This window comes from Propithecus coquereli, unplaced genomic scaffold, assembly GCF_000956105.1.
Source record: "Propithecus coquereli isolate 6110/MARCELLA unplaced genomic scaffold, Pcoq_1.0 Scaffold8, whole genome shotgun sequence".
NCBI classification, from domain to species: Eukaryota; Metazoa; Chordata; class Mammalia; order Primates; family Indriidae; genus Propithecus; species Propithecus coquereli.
This window is the reverse complement of record NW_012154173.1, coordinates 9,427,703-9,443,279: the sequence shown is the minus strand read 5'-3', so window position 1 is coordinate 9,443,279 and position 15,577 is coordinate 9,427,703. Positions and strand designations below refer to the sequence as shown.

Sequence of the window (15,577 nt, the reverse complement as noted above, 5' to 3'; positions counted from 1 at the left end):
TGCTGATCAGAATTAACTATCAGCTTTGGATGCTTGCCCACTTCAAATACTCCCAAAAGTAACACAGAGACATTACATCAGCGGTATTGCAGGAAGATTAATGTGCTTTGTTTGGAGATGCAAACAGTAATTATACTCATTGCATATTTCTATGATTTTGTTTCTTTTACCCAGATCTAAGTGAATCTAGTTGTACATCTGCATATAACTTAATAATAATGTGTAGTTAAGAGATATTCATTGGAATATAAAAAATTTACTTGGCATTTTCCCAGCTAATTGTTTTTACAGCTTGACTTCACTTTATGCATTAGGTGCATTCATTAAAAGGTTTACATAAAGAAAATATTTTCATACTAAATCCCATTTTCCCAGTGTTGCCCAATATTAAATCTTGAGTTATATTTCTGTAGAAAAATGTTGGCTCCAACACATCATAAAAATTATAATTAAAAATCTAAACATGTATGCCAAGGAATAGATACATTTAATCCATTATTTTATAAAACACATTTTATCCTCTCACCTGCAAAAAGAATTTAATAGATAATAACTGTTTCATATTCTCATAATCATCAGAAGGGCATGTATGTTTAAAAAAAACTACAGGGTTTTAAAAGTGACTTCACAGAAAGTAAAAGTAGAAACATAATTTATTTTCAGTACGGTGGAGTACTTGAGACTTTTAGAAAACTCTCCTACTTTTAACTAAAAATACTTTGAATAATGTTAAGCGATTTATAATTTTCAGTCACTTTAAATTAATTTTAAACATTTTCCTAAACAAATCTTCTGGGGAATTCTACGTGGATTTCAATTATCTATGCTCTCCTGTTCCTGTCCTGCTGCAGATAATCAAGGTATGCTTTCACATCAGTGAGTCAGTGTGAGCTGTGTCTCTTTACTTCAGGAGGCACACTAAGCTGAGAATCATCAGCTCCTCTTTATCTTTGCCATGTACCCTGAGGAAAAAGCACAGTAACAAATAAGTTAGACAATACTGGTAAACATATGATACTGATATCTGGGCTGACTACCACACATAGGAAGAAGATGATACTGAAATAACACTTAGAGTTCTGAAAGGCTAACAGTTCTGGCCTCTGATTATGATGGTTTACTCCTACTGACGATATAGGGAAGAGATTGCATTTTAGTCACACTGCAAATTCTTTTCTGTGGACAAAATTGTGTTTGAGGATATTCTGAAATAAGTCTGTAATGATATCCTAATATTTCCAAAGAGTGGATGTTTACATACGTTAGCATAGTGTAGCAGAAAAAGCATGAGCTTTGAAGACACATACTCCTGGGCTGGAGGGCCAATTCAGCTCTTTACTGGCTATGTAACCCTGGACAAGTTACATCCTGTGCCAGAACACAGTAGGCTCAGGAAATCGTAGTTGTTTGGCTTCCTTCCTCCTTGGCAACTAACGGACCAGCCTTCTTAGACGTTCCGTATGTTTCTATGATGCTTCAGCACCTCTCATGCTTTTTGTTATTCCCATGAAGAATAACCCTAGCCACCAGCTCTCACAGAACCTAGGGACCATGCCGCCAGCTCCACATTAGTATGCCTGCTTAGCGGGAGGTCTGGGAAGGGGCTGCAGTTATGCTGGCAGATCTCTAGCTTCTCATTCACAAGCTCGGTGGCACCCGTCAGTGCTAGTACCATGCCAGGGAGGACACCACTTCACACCTCCTGAGGGTATCTGACACGTGGTTCATTCGTCATTCAAGAATGCCAATATGCTTCAAAATACCAGGCAATATGGTTTGTGAGACTCTAGCTATTAAAAAAAAAAATAAAAATACCAGGCAGTACACAGAAGACACACTGATTAAGTTCACATATTATAGAAACCAGTAGACACCAACTAAATAAATCCCCAGAAGAATTTAATACAGAATAACGAGTAACATTACTACAATTTTTAAAATTCTCTGTCTTATGTCTTAAAGGACATTTATTTACACGTTTGGGGTTATGTTTTACGTAGACTGCTCCATGACCTGTCAGTCAATCACAGTGCAGGAGTCTAGTAACTCATTTATCTTTAAAAAAGTGCATCTTGACCAGAGAACGTTAGAATGTCAACAAATCATAAGGAAATAAAGAAAGCAAGTAGGTCAAGGTTCTGGTAACTGAAGCCAAGAAAAAGCCTGGGAAATTAATGAATAATAAGCTCCCAGGAAACTCAAACTGAGAAAAGCAGTAAGTCATACTAATACCTGAGATGATTAAATACATAGTCCAAACATTATTGCCTAAGATCCTAAAACTTACCCAGAAGTAAAACAGAATAGCCACAGAGCTGAAGTTGCTCATGGATCTCATTGAGAGAGGAGGGATAAGGAAGAGAGAGAAAACATGAAGAGAACAAGGGCAAAAAACACTTGCTGACGGTAATTATGATATTAAGATTATTTTACTGTATTGCATTAGAAATATAGATTATTGAAAGCCAATATAAAGGATTGATTTGGATTTAGGAAAGATCAGAACATAAGAGAATTTTATTTTTGCTTTAAAATGGATATGTAAAGCGGCACTATGGCTCCTCCTCCCAGACACCGAGGGGCCTGAGACCGCGAGTCCTGGGCCGGCAGCTTGTGCCGCGGCCGAGGTGGAGTTTCTGGCCGAGAAGGAGCTGGTTGGTTACCATTATCCCTAACTTCAGTTTGGATAAGATCTACATCATCGGGGGAGACCTGGGTCCTTTCAACCCTGGTTTGCCAGTGGAAGTGGCTCTGAGGTTGGCAATTAACCTGAAACAAAGACAGAAATGTTGGTTGCTCCCTCCAGAGTGGATGTAGAAAAGTTGGTAAAGATGAGGGATCACGAACAAAAGAAACTTTCACTCCAATGCCTAGCCCTTACTACATGGAACTTACCAAATTCCTATTAAATTATGCTTCAGACAACATCCTGAAAGCAGATGACATCTGGACCCTGGTCAAGGACATGTGCAACACTCGCATAGCCAAACTGACTGTCCGCTGACAGCTTTGTTTAACAGCAGGAGGCGCACACCAAGCTGGATAACTTGACCTTCATGGAGATCAATATCAGCAGGGCTTTTCTCACATAAGCACTCAATCACACATACAAACTCCACACAAACCTCCAACCTTCTGAGAGAGCCCAGTCTCAGGACTTCTAGAGAAAGGACTGTGATTTGTAAAGGCCTGGCGGCAGGAGGCTTGCTGAGGGATGTGTGAGTGCTCAGGCCATGACAGAGGTACTCATGGTTCTGGAGCTCGAGAAACATTTGTGACTCTATGAAAAACATGTATAATGGTGCAGAAAATGGATTCATGACAGTGTTGGAGAAGCAACAAGTTTGTGATTAGTCTTCAATTCAGCTCCCTGGAACGTTCTTTAATTCTGTATCTATTTCTAGAAGCCAGCTTTTCTTTCATGGAAGAAAAAAGGTGAAGCCAAATTAGTTATTCTCCCTAACAGAACTGTCACACACGGGTGAGTGTTCAGTGACTGTTAGGTGTAGATACAGTAGCAGCAGTGATGTGCCCGACAGCTTTTTTTCCCCTTCTTGATCCTGATTTCTTGGGCTAAATTTAGACTCCTACAGAGGTTGCTCACAGAGGATGGCAGATGGAACAGCTAATGATGCTGACCAGCACTTATCCTCTAAGCTCCAATCCACAATAAAAATGGAATCAACCACCCCCCAAAAATGGATATGTAGACAACTGATAAGTTCAATACAATAAAAAATGTCTTGCTGCCTTTACTGATTTAGCGAAAGTCTTCCACAAGTTCTTTAAAAGACAGGATGTCAAACAAAACCAGTAAGTCATCCAAATCCAGTATGTATAAGGTTCCTTAAGTATTTGAGGAAGCAACATGGAGAATTCTGAAAACCTGAGACCCACATGGGAGTAAAGGAAGAAAAATTAGGAAAACTTTATTTATTATTCTTTTTGTTATTCTCCTGAAAAAAATCACCAAAGAGAACAAAAGAAAGTTTTGCAAATAAGACCACACAATCTTCTTTGCAGAGGATGATACTTCTTGTGAGACTTGATAGAAACCTGCAATATGATCTGAGATTGTAAGACTCTGAGAACTCCAAAGCAGGAGAGTGATCAAAACTGACAAGAGCATGACCATGGTGATCTCTCAGGAAGCTAAATCACCCCGGTGATGCCTAAGAAATTCTGGTCAGAAACTGAACACTTCAGAGCTGGTGAACTCATGATGAAGTCAAGCAGATGAAGAGCTAAACTTATAATCTTAGTTGTCACTTGACTCTTATCTTATCAAAATATAATTCTAATATAATCAAAATATGTCCTTTCACTTTTCAAATTTAAGAAGGCTCCAGGACTACCCTGCACATGTTTGAGAACCTTGTATTAGACCACATAATTTTTCAATAAAAGGAAAATTTTGGAGTAAATAATTCACATACTATTGCAGGAGTGGTGTTCTAGGAAGGCTGCAAAGAGCTGATTTCTGCTTATACACAGGGAAAAGAGGAATCTCATTCACTGCAGTCCTAGAATGTCTTGTATCTAGAATGATACCTAGCACTTAAAAGGAGTCCAATAAATATTTGTTAAATGAAGGAGAAATTACAGCTAACACTTACTGAGCAGTTTACTATATGCCAGCACCGTGTATACAGTAACTGTTCTAATCCTCACAATAGCCCTATGAGGTAAATATCTATTGCTATTATTTCCATTTTATAGTTAAGAAAACTGGAGAACAGAAAGATTAATTAGCTTGGCCTTGTGACAGCTGGGTTTCAGATGATGGGAGACTGGCTTTTCAGCCCCCCTTAACCAGGACTCCCTAGTATACTCCTCTCAATGTTAGAGTGAATGACTGCAAGGCAGGAAATAGGACTAGCAAGGGCCAGGTTCTCAGCTGTGTGGGAGTAAAGCAAATCAGGACTCACAGAAGGACAAGTTCAAAGTGAAAGGAGGAGTGTGAGATGCAGCTGGGAGTGGATGCAGCTTGTGATAGTAGGCTCCGAGCACCTCTTAACACGGGCATGATCTGACCCTGAGGCAGCTGCGTGCTGAGGACAGGCTATAACAGTGGTTCTCACCCTTGGCTATACACTGGAAACACATGAGGGGCTTTAAAAAATACTGACTACAAATCCATAAGAAAAAGACCATTAAAAGAAAAATAGCAAAGGTTATAAACTCACAGTTCACAGAAAAGGAAATATAAATTACTTTATTTATATGATAAGATTCTCAACCTTATTCATAATTTAAAAAACGCAAATTAAAATGCCAAAGAGGTATCAATTTTCACCTAATTCTACTGGCCAAAAATACCTCCAAAACATTCAAAACAGCCTCATCTCTAGTCTGAGTTATTGTAAAAACCTCCCAACTGTTCCCCTAGTCAGAAAAGTGGTACTTTTCAAAATGAAAGTCAGATCACATCGCTATTTTGCTCAGAATCTACAATAGTTCTGCATAAAAACCACAGTCTTTGCAATAGCCCACAAGCCTTTACATGAATCTGGCTCCCAGTCACATCTCTGGCTTCATATTACACCACTCACCACTCCACTCACTCCTCGCCAATCACACTGGCCTCCTTTCCCACTCCTCAAACTCACCAGACACATCTCCACCTCAGGGGCTTTGCAATGGCTGATCCCTTGCCTCTGCCCTAGACAGCCTCAAGGCTCACTCCCTCGCCTCCTTAAAATTTTTGCTCAAATCTCATATTCTGGATAAGACACCCTCTATTTCAAATTGTAATCCCCATCCCTTTACTCTGTTCTACTTTTCAATTTGTCCATAGCACTTTTCATTTTCTGATCTACTATAAAACATACTTAATGTATTTATTTTTTATTGTCTGACTTCCTCCACTAGAACATAAACTTCATGAGGGCAGAAATGTGTGTTTTGTTTATTGATATACCCCAAGTATCTATCGGAATGTCTCAGACATGGCTAAAATGTATGTACAAAGATATATACTACAACACTGCTACAACAAAAGATTAAAAAAAACCGAATGCCCATGAATACAGGATTGGTTAAATAAATTATGGAGCAATCACACAGTGGTATGTTAAACAGTACTTAAATAAATGAAGTAGTAATCCTGTTTCCAGTATGGCCAACAAGCTCTGATAGCACCAATTCTCCTGCAAGAAACTAAACTCTGAAAAAATATAAAAAACAATTATCTAAAGGTTCAGAAAAGTGAACAAAACAGGTGGATACTGGAGGGAGTTAACATGTGGAAACAGAGAACAGCATAGGATGAGTTTGTCTTTTCAAAAGCTTGAATTTGAAGGCAGGCCCAGTCTGTTCCACGTGGGGCAGCTAAAATGCCATTAGAGAACACAAAGTCCTACTGGCTTGAAAACCCGGAAATAAGGGCTCAGAGCAACCACTGTCAAGGGAGTATGAATGGGGAAATCATAGAAATAAAAGATCTAGAAAGGAGGAGCATCATATTTGTGTAAAAAACTCTGGCCAAATCTCCATCTTACCCCTGAACCACACACACACCTGGGAGAGATTCATAGTAATCCAGCTAAGAGACTGAAATTTGAGCTGCCATCCAGTGCAGAAAACAATTTTGTTAGTAGACTCCAGCCAATTAACTGCCTGCTTTAAAAAAAATTATTACACTTCAAAGGGACATTATAGAATCCAGTTTCTACAACATATAATTTATAATGTGCAGATTACAATCCAAAATTACTCAACATATGAAGAAGCAGGAAAAAATGATCCATTTTCAAGAGAAAAGACAATCGACAGAAACTAACCCTGAAATGACCCATATGTTAGATTTAACCTCAAGGTTATACTATGCTCAAAGAGATAAATGAAAATGCTTTTAATGAATAAATGAATGAACAATCTCAGCAGAGAACAGTAACTATAAAAAAAAAAAACAGAAATTCTAGAATATGATATTCAAATTTAAAATTTACTATTACAGACATAACAGCAGAAAGGAGATGACAGAAGAATCAAGATTAATCAACAGAAATTATATAATCTAAAGAATATAGAGAAAAAAAGATTGAAAATAATGAACCAGGCCTTAGGGACCTGTGAGACAATATTAAAAGGTCTAACAGAAGGAGAGGAGTGAGAAAAATATTAAAAGACATAAGGGCCAAAGTCATCTTTTGGTAAAAGATGTTAGAGACATATTTACCTATTAAAGCAGCTCAGTGAACAGATTAATATTAATATAAAGAAATCCATACAAGATACATTCCAGTTGAATTGTTAAAAACAACATATTGGATACAGGGAACAATTCAAATGATGGCTGACTTACCATTAGATAAAACTGGGGCCAGGAGACAGTGGAACAATATCTTTCAAGTGCTGAAAGTAAAACGGCTACCAACTCAGAACTTTATATTCAGTGAAAAATCCTTCAGAATTGAAGGTGAAATAAAGACATTTTCAGTTAATGAAAATTAAGAGAATTCATTGCCAACAGACCTGCATTATAAGAAATACTACAGTAAGTTCAGGCTGAAGGAAAGTGAAGCCAGATGCAAACCCGGATCTTCAGAAAGAAATGAATAGCCTGAGAAGTGGTAAACATGTGGACAAACGTAAAAGACTGGTTTTTTTCCTCTTAATTTCTTTAAGATACATATAACATTGTGGGGTTCATAATCTATGTAGATGTAATACATACAACAACTATAGTAAAAAGGATGGGCTGGGGTTTAAATAGACCTATATGGTTGCAAGGTTTCTAAAATTTATTAAGCTATAAAAAATGAAACAGCTTCTTATATAGTAATATAAAATGATCTTTAAGGTGTATTTTGAAGGAAAAAAAACAGATTCAGAACATTGTTACAGAATGATACTTAAAGTAAATATATACATACAGCCAGAGAATATCCTGAAAGGATATACATGAAACTGCAGAAGACAAGGGCACAACTGGATAGCTGGAATGCAGGGGTGGTATAATATTTACATTAATATTCAAATTTTTTCATTTAGTACTATATACAAAAGGATTAAATGCACACAAAAATTAAAAAGTAAAGGCTCTTGAGAAGTTCTACAATAAGAAAACATTTAAACTTTCCTTGATCCAGCATTCCCCACACCTGTATGGCTAGAGGAAACTGACTTCTCTCCTTTTTTCAAATAATAGCTCTTTCTTTCTTAACAGTGACTGGTGTTGCTTAGACCATATCAAAAAACACTGATTTTTTTAAATCATTTTTTAATTAATTAGACCAACTAAATCCAATAAGAATACCACTCATTTGAGATAGTCCTTTAAAAAAGACTTAGTTCATCCAAGAAATTTCAAATAATAATTGCAATTTCACTGACAGTTTAACAAAGCTGCATCCACTAAAATTCTAGGCTTGATATTTTCCAAGATATTCCTAAATTTAGCCACTATCCCATGACTTACTTATTTTTAAAATCTCTTCATTAGGTATCTCTGACATTCCTGTCCAAACTGAATGATACTGACTACAAATATTTCTGAAAATACAAAAAATACTGCTGACTGAACACACAAATGGTTCCACAAGAAAATGTCACAGTATATTTTTAATTGCTAAAAATATGAACTATAACCATTATTTTGGTACAAAAAAGAAAAAAAAACCCACGAATTCTTTTTGGTTAAAGTTCAACTGATATTATTTACAATGTGTCCATCTTGGTTTTAATAGTTTAACAGTTTGATAGGATAAATTTTTTCTATGTGATAATACACTAATTTCACCAGTTCCTTTGAGTTTTTATTTATTTTTTTTTTATTTTTTGTAGAGACAGGGTCTCGCTCTTGCTCAGGCTGGTCTCGAACTCCTGAGCTCAAACAATCCGCCCGCCTCGGCTTCCTTTGAGTTTTTAAATCCACTTGCCAATCGTATTTTATAGTGTATTTTACTCAACTTATATTTGTACCTATGCTAACAAATGAATAAGATCACAATTTATGAATATCCAGAAATTCTTTAATCATGGAAATTGTGTACAATGCTTCTACACTCTCTGAAGGATGTGATCCTAGTTTCATTTGTGCTAACAAGGAGAATTTACTATTAAAAGATCTGCAAGAGGAATGACATGCTAACTTGAAAGACATGGAAGCCTAGTAACATTCAGCTAGTTTCCTTCTTCTTAAGAATAAAGATAGTATGTTAGTGAGTACACTTGGTACCCTCATTCTCCACAACCCTCTCACATCACTCAGGATAAAAATAAATGTCTATATTATTACTAAAACTAAAAATTACATTGAAAAGGACATGTTTAGCACCTTAGAAGTACCTATATATTTAAAGCTACTTCTTTAAAATTTCATGTTTTTAGATGCTGGAACAAGACAGAAATAATTCCATAATCTTTGTTTTGATTTGTTATTACTTTTACCTCCCACAAACCACAAAATTTGCAAAAAGAAGTAAATACATCTGCAAAATTATTCAATATTTGGAAACAAAAATTTAACCAAGCCTCTTAAGAGCCAATAAAAGAACTATCAAATAGAATACATAACAAATACTTAAAACTATATAAAATTAAACTGGTAGCAACATTCAAATCAAAGAAGTGAAATATTCTATGAGTATTTACTCCAGTACGTTAGGAAAAAAATAAATTATTAATTCACTGGACCAACTAAATTCAATAAGAATACTACTCTGTTGTTAATATGATCATTTGAAATAATTATTTTTAAAAAGGTCTTAGCCTATCAAAGTCAACTTCAAATATAACAAAGTTTTCCCCATGAATCAAGTATATGGGGAAAACATAAAATTATTCAAAATGTTTATTCTATAAAGAAATACTTCTCAAACCCAAGTGCTTTTTATCACAATACATGACACCATATACTGTTTACCGATCAATGGGAAAAAGGAAGGAAATTAAAATAAAATATACATCTTCTACCAGAAAAAAAGAGAAGAATAGAACCAGCAGGGATAAATAAATGGAAATTGTTAGAAGACACAGAGGTAGAGAATTGGTTATGCATAAAACATAATTCCCTATATTTTATACACTTATAAAATAATCCTCAAAACTCTATTACTCATTAATATAGATGAGGGGTCTGCAAACTTTCTGAAAAGAGTCAAATAGTAAATATTTTAGGCTTTGCAAGCCATAGGGTTTCTGTCACACATTGTCAACACTGCTGTTGTAGTCTGACTGCAGCCACAGACAATACATAAACAAGTGAGTGTGGTGGTGCTCCAATAAAACTTTATTTATGGACACTGAAATCTGAATTTCATATAATTTTCACATATCACAAAATAATCTTCTGTTGATTTTTTTCAATAATTTTTTCAATGTGCAACCTTAGATCATGAGCCATACAAAAACAAGTAGCCCTGGGTTTGGCCCATGGGCTGTTGTTTGCCAACCCCTGATCTAGAAATACATGAAAAGTAGTTACTAGAAATACTTTCCAAACACTCTTTTTAATAACTGAGTACCAATAATGTTGCATTTTTACTAGGACATTATTTCCCCATATACTAAGTTCTAAAACACTATTATCTGCCAAAATAATGACTGAACCAAAGCTAATAAAGCTAAAATGAAGTATTCTTAATATTTCAAAGCCATGAAAAAGAGGCAATAAAAGGACAGAAAAGTTTTATTTCATTACACATTCCTAGATCATAAATTTCACATAGAATTAAACTTACTCTATGTAATATTTGCCCAATGAGCTACATGAAGTTATTAGTTATATTTATGCCAAATTTAGAACTTCATTAACCCCAAATTTAATAAAGTATTAAAATGTGGCCACAAGATTTGGCATTTTCATAGTTAATACTGTTCCATATGATAATACTGAAATGTCTTAGAAAAATCAAAGGAAAAAAGTCATGGAAACAGTACTCTAGTTGTAGGTTAACTTTAACTAGTTGTTAAGATCTTGTACAAATCATGGAAGCCAGTATTTCCTAAAGTTTGCCCTCTATATCCACAGATTTTTCATTAATGTAACAGGATCCATGGCCAATGGAGTCTGGGAAATATTATACATTACATACATTTCTAGAAGGTTTACAATGTACATAAGCATATCATAAATTCTGAGAAGTCCTGCAATAAAGAAATCTGTTGGTTTATTCTAGTACTGTCCAAACTTACTCAATTACTTTTTCTGTGCAGTACTTATTAACATCCCAAAAAACTAGAATTCCTTAAAACACACCTTAGAAATTTTTCTAATCTCTAATAGGGATAAGATAAACATCCCTTTGGGTTGTAAATTTTAAAATACTGTAAAACTATCTCAAGCAGTAATTTTGTGAAAGGTATTCAAATATTAAATTCAGGCTTATAAACCTAAACCCTCTGGATCAAATGTACTTCTTTATGCTCCCACAACACTATAACCTTCCTTTTCTAGAGCAATTATATTTATTTATATTTTTTTGGTTAGGGTCAGGGTTAGGGTTAGGGCGAGTTCACCCTAGAGCAATTCTATTTAAATAGAAATCATCTCTCTAACCTTTTAGACACACTCCTTAAGTGGGAGACAGAATCATGCTCTACTTGTCCTTGTCTCTTCGATGCCTAGCAGAATGCCTGGATCATTAAATGTCTTTTGGTTTTGTTTTTGTTTCGATTGTCTTCCAATAATCTCCCACTTGATCTACCCATAATCACTCTTGCCCTTCTACTGCTTCTCTATGCAAATGTGATCAGGTCTCCTATTTAAAAACTTTCATCCGCTACTGCTCTGAAGATGAACATCAAATTTCTTAGGATGGCCCTGGAGGACCAAGCCTCTGCCTATCCTCTCCAGCTTTTATCTCATATCATTGCTCCTCTTTGTTTTATCTATCATACTTTAGCCATACAAGTCCTAATAAAGATGAAACTAAGTGGTACAGAGAACAAAGCAGGGCAGGGGCCTGGGGAATGTCAGGGTGAGGTGGGGTACAGTCTTAACTAGGGTGGCCATGAAAGGCAAGACTGAAAAGGTTATATTAGACCTTGGCAAGTGAGAGGGAACAGAAGATAAATACCGCTAAGATGGGAGTGAGTATGCCTGACTTGTTTGGAAAATGAAGCTAATATGGCTGGAGTGAAGCTGGCACGGTGGAGAGCATTGGTGAAGTCAGAGAGGTAATGGAGGTCTGGAAGAGTAGGGCCTTTTAGGGTACTGTATATGCAGTCAACGCCCATATTTACTTCTCTATTCGAGATCTCTCCTCCAAGTCCAGCCTCCTATAACAAACACATACTTGACAACTCCTCTTGCATGTCTTACAGACATGTCTATGCCTGAAATCTTAACTGTACTCCAAATCTGTTTCTCCTCCATTCATTCCCTTCTCAGTAAATGGCAATAACCTCTACCCATTGGCAATCCGAAAGCTTTTTCCACTAAATTTAGAATAGACATAAAAAGCCAATTAAACATTCTCCACGCTAGGTAGCTATATTCTTTGGTCAGCATAGAAAACATAATGAAGAGCCTAACCCACATATATAGTACTCCACTAAGGATTACTGCCCATGCACACATTACATGCATACAGGAAGTAAATCACTTACATCTGATTCCCACATGGGGAATTCCTATGGGGGCAGAGGCTACGTAAAGTGGGACACTAAATCTAGGTGTCCTCTAAAATGTCAAATGTCCATCTAAGACAAAATGGTACATGTACCTAGGGTTTAGCTCTAATAGCAGCTTCAAGTTAAGAGGTAGTACAGAGGAAGAGGTTCCTTAGGGACTTTGACAACGTAAGTCTAAAAGTGGGAGGTCCAGTGCATGCTAGAGCGATGTCCCAAATAACTGTTCTTTTATACTCTCTAAAAAGAGACGGAACTATACACTAGGAACTACTGCTGTGTGTGAAAACTTCCCCATGTTTATTTGTGCTACTGTCTGTTACTTCACGGTAAGTAGCAACAAACTCCATGACAAAAATAACAATAAATTATGGTACATTACTACAGTGGAATACCATACAAATTTATTAGATAGATGTATATTTAGATATACGGAAATTCTTATATTTTGAAATGAAAGGGGAATATATAATTTGCATAAATATATACGCTCATATAAAATATTAGTAGCAGCACCTCTGGGAGGTGAAATAGATAATTCTTTAAACCAAAGGTTTATAAGGGCTTGTCCCAGAAAGTAGGAGAAAAGCAAGGAACTAAGAAGGCAAAATGAAAAATTAGGCATGGATTTTGAAAGTATGTTTTACTAAACTTATTCAACAAATTTAAAAGAAATGAAACCATATATAGTGTATTATCTGACAACAATGGAATCAGACTATAAACATCAACAACAAAGAGAAGAGAAAAATCTCCAAACACCTGGAAACTACACAATGCACTTCTAAAATAATTCAAGGGTCAAAGAGGAAGTATTGAGGAATAATTTTTAAATATACTAAACTGAATGAAAATGAAATATGACATATCGAAATTTGTGAGATACAGCTAAAGCAATGTAGAGGGAAAAATTTATACCACTAAATGCGTCCATTAGAAAAGAAGCACTTTGGGATGCCAAGGTGGGAGGATCTCTTGAGGCCAGGAGTTCAAGACTGACCTGTGCAACATAGTGAAACCCTGTCTCGACAACAACAAAAACTAGCCAGGCATGGCGGCACATACCTGTAGTCCTAGCCACTTGGGAGGCTAGAGGGTCCCTCAAGCAACAGAATCCCTCAAGCCCAGGAGTTCAAGGCTACGGTGAGCTATAATTGCACCACACTGCACTCCAGCGTGGGTGAAAGAGAGAGACCATTCAGCAGAAATGGGAGGATAAAAGAAGAAAAAAAAAAAAAAAAAAAAAAAGGAAAAGAAAGAGTGAGACCCTGTCTTAAAAAAAAATTGAATAAAAAAGAGGAAAAGTCTCAAATAATCTAAGTAAGCTCCCACTTCAAGAACAAAGAACAAGAAGAGTAAAGTAAATCTAAGAAAAGAAATCAATAAAACTGGAAACAGAAATACAGAAAAAAGCAATGATACAAAATCCTGGTCCTTTAAAAAGGTCAATAACATGCACAAACCTCCAGCAAGACTGAGAAACAAAATAAAAGAAGACACAAATTATCAAATATCAGGAAAGAAACAGGGCTACCACAATAGAGCCTGTAGACATGAAAATGATAAGGGAATAAATAGTAAGAACTCTACATACATGAATTTGACCACTTAGACAAAAAGGACCAAATTCTCAAAGAGCACAAATTAGCACAACTTACCCAGTATGAAGCAGACAACCTGAAAAGCCCTATAAGTATTCAAGAAATTGAATTCACAAATTTAAAACTCCTGAAAAAAAATCTCCAGACCCGGATGGTTTCAAAGAATTCTTCTAAACTTTTAAAGAGTTAACATCAACTTTCCACAATCTCTTTCAGAAAACAGTCTATGGCTATACCACCCTGAATGCACCTGATCTCGTCTGATCTTGGAAGCTAAGCAAGGTCAGGCCTGGTACTCGGATGGGAGAAAAACAGAAGAAAACACCTCTCAATTCTGCTAATGGGTACTATCAGTACTATCCTGATATCAAAAAACAGAAAAAGAGTTAAAAAAATAAAAAACTGCAGACAAATAACCTTCATGACTACAGAGGCAAAATCCTTAATAGAACATTAGCAAGCAGAATTCAGCAACATACCTAGGGAATCTTTGAGTGTGGCCAAGCGGCATTTATTACGGTATAAAAGGCTGGTTCAATATTCGAAAATCGGTCAATGTAATCTAACTATCATACACTAACAGGTGAAAAAAGACAAATCATATGACCAGTTAATTGCTGCAGCAAAAGCATTTAACTAAATTCAACACCCATTCATGATAAAAATTCTCAAAAAACTAGGAATAAAGAACATGCTCAATTTGATTTACAAATATTTATTAAAAAACCCACAGCTAAAATCAGACTTAATGGTGAAAGACTGAATGTTTTCTCCCCAAGATCAATAACGAGGCAAGGGTATCCACTCTCACCACTCTTCTTCAACATTGTGCTCGAAGATATAGCTGGTGCAATAAGGCAAGAAAAGGAAATAAAAAGCAAACAGATCAGAAAGAAAAAAAAAAATAAAACTATCCCTATTTGAGGATGGCATGATTTTCTATGTAGAAAGTCCCAAGAAGAATATTTTTTAAATTGTCTAGAACAATAAGTGAGTTCAGCAAGGTCATAAACTGTAAGATCACAATGTAAAAATTAACTGTATTTCTACATACTAGCAATGAACATACGGAAACTGAAAGTAAAAATACAAGACAAGACTCATTCTACAATTTATATGGACAAAGAAAGTAGAAAAACTCAATTTTAAAAAAGAATGAACTGTGAGGAACCACTTTATATTATTTTAACACTTATTATATAGCTTCAGTCATGAAGACTGTGTGGAATTGACAAAGAGAAACAGAGATCAAGAGAACATAACAGGCCGGGCGCAGTGGCTCACGCCTGTAATCCTAGCTCTCTGGGAGGCCGAGGCGGGAGGATTGTTTGAGCTCAGGAGTTCGAAACCAGCCTGAGCAAGAGCGAGACTCCGTCTCTACTAAAATTAGAAAGAAATTA

The 15,577-nt window shown here is 35.9% G+C and overlaps 1 protein-coding gene and 1 pseudogene across 1 annotated transcript in view; one reads left to right on the top strand and one right to left on the bottom strand.

Annotated features, from left to right (window-relative positions):
• The window catches only part of STAU2 (staufen double-stranded RNA binding protein 2), a 334,306-nt gene that overhangs the window by 237,418 nt on the left and 81,311 nt on the right, over positions 1-15,577 (bottom strand). The window lies entirely within an intron of this gene.
• LOC105825336 lies at positions 2,092-3,164 on the top strand (annotated as a pseudogene).